The sequence below is a fragment of the Halictus rubicundus genome, unplaced genomic scaffold, assembly GCF_050948215.1.
Source record: "Halictus rubicundus isolate RS-2024b unplaced genomic scaffold, iyHalRubi1_principal scaffold1406, whole genome shotgun sequence".
Taxonomy (NCBI): Eukaryota; Metazoa; Arthropoda; class Insecta; order Hymenoptera; family Halictidae; genus Halictus; species Halictus rubicundus.
In genome coordinates this window covers 3767-7550 of record NW_027489947.1, presented here as the reverse complement: position 1 = coordinate 7550, position 3784 = coordinate 3767, and the positions used below count along the sequence as shown (strand labels likewise).

The window sequence follows — 3784 nt, the reverse complement described above, 5'->3', positions numbered from 1 at the left end:
TGACTCTGGAGAGCAACTCGCGACAGTTTTACTCTCAAATGCACACACAGTCCGGTGCAGTCCGGAGTGTACGGTACGTTAAAAACGTTGTCATTTGAAATAAAAAAAATGTTTTCTTCACCATTTATTTATTGCAATTGTTTTAGACAAATGCAATGTTTTCGTGGCAGGAACATTTTTCAAAATTTGAAGAATACGAGGACCTTTATCAAAATATCGGACAGTTTAAAATTGACGAAATTAAAGTTATGAAATGAACGCTACACCACAGACGAGGTATAAGATAAAAGATGAAAAAATTATTCGAAGTTTGAATAAATCCGCTTCGAATAAAAAAAATTATCTTTTTTCGTCGAATAAAATTATTCGATACACATCAAATAAAGATACTTTCTTTACTTGAACCTTCGAATAAGGAATAAAAATTTTTTTTATCTTTTACTAGTTATTCGAAATTTTTATTTAGATAAATATTTTGCCCAACTCTGCCATTTTGCACGATCGAGGAATGATTAGCGGCATCCCGGACCCTTGCTATTCTCATCGGTACACGTACACGCCGACCTGGTGGTGTGTGAGTGTGCCGAGGCACGGCTGTTCGAACGAAGCTACGGCAGCGCCGTCGTTTACGATGTGGACCACGCATGCTCAGATCGCCTCTATTGTCAGAGATCATGCGATCGAATCAGAGAGGATACTCGGAAAATGCCACTCGACACTGAATTTTTTTTTTTTTTTTTATTTTCATTGCTATTAATATTAACAACAATAATACAAAGACTTGAGTCCACTCGGACCCATTAGCCGCAAATATATGTTTCCCTTATACCTATATACATAACGATTTGACTTACGTACTAAGTTGCACATTTTCCTATATATATATTTTTATTTCTTTTTTTTTTTTTTCTCTCTCTCACTCGACACTGAATGTGGAAAGTGCACCCAGCTCCCCATACTGGACGAAAATGTTACTATTTAGCTTCTTCGAGTGGCCGTTATAGCGGTACTATCGATTGTTCAAGGCCACCTGGGAAAACTGGCCCTTAACAAGAAATTTCGCAGTTATTTTCTCATTATTTCTTTATCAATGTTTTAATTTGAATAGATCTTGTTTTCTTGAAGTTGGAATTTATGGGATATGGGTCGTAGGGATTGGTGTTTCCTTATGACTTCTGTGAAATATATTCTTTACCTTCCTTGAGTTTTAGCGCCTTATATATATACATTAATATATGAAGTAAGGTATGAAATTATCGAGTCAAAGTGGTCAATGTTTTTTCACTTTGCAATCAAATTCACAGAAGTTATTTATTCCTGATCACTATAAGCTGTTTCTATACTATATGTATCGATTGCCAAATGATTCCTTCAAATATCTCGATGCTTTAAATTTGACTGTGATTTCGGACCTGACATGAGTATAGAAATGCCGCGAGTGGAAATACTGGAACATTTCGGCAAGAAAAAAACGTAGATAAAGCGAATATGTACGAAATAGACATAATAAAGGATTTATTTTGTACATATTAAGAAGCAATATTTTATTCACTATATTGTCTTTTAATCTATTTCTTTTTTTTACTAATTATTTCGCCAGTCTTTGAGAATACTCTTTCGGAAGGAACAGATGTTGTCATAACACAAAGATACTCCTTCGCAAGCTTTGATAGTGTTACGTCCCAAGTGGTATGAATTACGATCTTAAGAGGATAGGACGCAGTTTCGAACCTACCTGCATACACCGGCTATGGTTCGGGAAATTGAGGCTCGTTTAAATAACTTTGTACCCTTATTTTGAAAACAACAAAATTATTGATTTATTCAAAGTGTGGTTCTGAATCAGAGATTACAAATTTGATTTTACAAATATGGTTTATATAGCGCATATACTGGAGTGCTTACAAATAGTTTGATTATAATAATAATAATAATAATATTAATATTACCGTGATCACGGGTTCGGATTCGGTTACAATGTACTCCGACTGCTGACACTGGTCTTTGAAACGGTTTGTCGCGAAACAACTGAACGAACTATTTTAACTTCAAAAGAGACTACTGGACTATTGACTATGACTGAATAACTGATTGTTCACGATTGTCTGACTGACTGACTGACTATTTATAACTGAATTTTAGGAGTTGGTCCCCCTTTTTATAAGATGCACAATCCTTTGTTTTTCAAAGATGCTGGCACAGGAGTCTCTACCTTGCATCTTTTTATCTTCTTGATGTCTCCTGACTAGTCAGCTGTACGCCGACAGGATCTTTTTACCATGAAGTCGGCGTCTTTTCTTATAATTTGGCATATTTGGACACCTTTCCTGTTTGTTCTCAGCGTGTAAACTGAGAACTTCATCTGCGTGTCTTGCAGGAAGAAAAGTTGGAGTCGTTTCTCGTGCTACCTTACTGCGTAGAATTTTTAACATATATCTTAATCCTATTTTTACTTCTCCTCGTGCGACATAATCGGATGTCCATAATAATTCATAATAATTCTTCATCTGAGGGTTTATTCGTTGGCGGTCGAACCACCGGACGTTCACTGCCTCTGTCTGCTGGGACTGTGATTGACTGCAATTCTGTTCCCCGCGGGGAAAAAAAAAACAGTAATAATCTATCTATCTATTATAACGTATCTATCTATTATAATCTATCTATCCATCTATCTGTGCATTGTGCGGCCACTTCTTACTTACAGTAACGAGCAAAACTGAGTCTACACTATTTCAAGCAACATAACTTTCTAAAAATTAGATCAAATGACTTGAATGTTATTGAGAAGTTAGAAGGATTAGTTTATTAGACGAGGTGTAAAAAATTTTTGAAAAAAATTTGAATTGGTCGGAATCGCAAAAGAAATAGTAAAAGTTGATTTTTTCAGGCTCTTTTATCTGAGCCTGTATTGAAAATTTAAAGAATGTATTTGATTCGTTCGAATAAATTATGTCCATGCTGAAAATTTCACCGGTATTGACTTATTCGTTTACGAGTTATAAACGATTAAAAATTGCGATTTTAAGCCGAAAATCGTGAAAAATGGCAATTTTTCCACTTTTTCTCTAAAGGGTGTGTGCCTGGATCACGCGAGTACTCAACAGCACAGAACGCTTCACGATTTTGCGTGTTATCCTTGCGCAGGGACCATGCTAATCTTCTCTGTATCGTTCCAAATTTAGTATATGTGCTGTCGAAGCAATTACATGTCAGACACAACCTCCATAATTTCCAACCAGGGCGTTTGATATGTCCCACCGGATATCTGGTGCAGCGAACGGACGATTATCGTCTGTGAGTTATGCACGATCTAACCACGAAATTATACTAAAGGCATAGAACATGTCAAGACACAACACAATCGTCCTACATATTTCATCGTCCATTACACAAGTATATATCATCGGAATTAAATCATATTTGGTTTAGTTTTAATCAGAAACATGTTGGTAAATATGTTGGTAAAAGTTTCATAAAAAAAAATAATGACAAATAAAGAAGTTTTGTAACTGGATTCGATTAGTCTTCTGGTCTCACACCGATATAGCCGACAATGTGTGCCACACTTCTCGGCGACGACGGCTCTTGACCTTTGCTGTTTTCGCCGTTTTCACGTCAGTAGCGTTTTCAAGTTATAGGTTTCTTATGACTTGAAGAGGGTACGACGGTTTCCAGCGTTCCCTGTGTAGTTCAAATGGGACGCTCGGCGAGAACCTCCGATTTCGTATCTTGTCAGTAAAAACGGCGGACTGACAAACAACGAGATTTCACTGTAATAGGCAGT

At 36.4% G+C, this 3784-nt stretch overlaps 1 non-coding gene across 1 annotated transcript; it reads right to left on the bottom strand.

Moving 5' to 3' along the window:
* Positions 1–3099: 3099 nt before the first annotated feature.
* LOC143365144 (U6 spliceosomal RNA) lies at positions 3100–3202 on the bottom strand. The gene has a single exon (XR_013084497.1). It is a non-coding gene; the product is annotated as a U6 spliceosomal RNA (small nuclear RNA).
* Between the last annotated feature and the right edge of the window lie 582 nt (positions 3203–3784).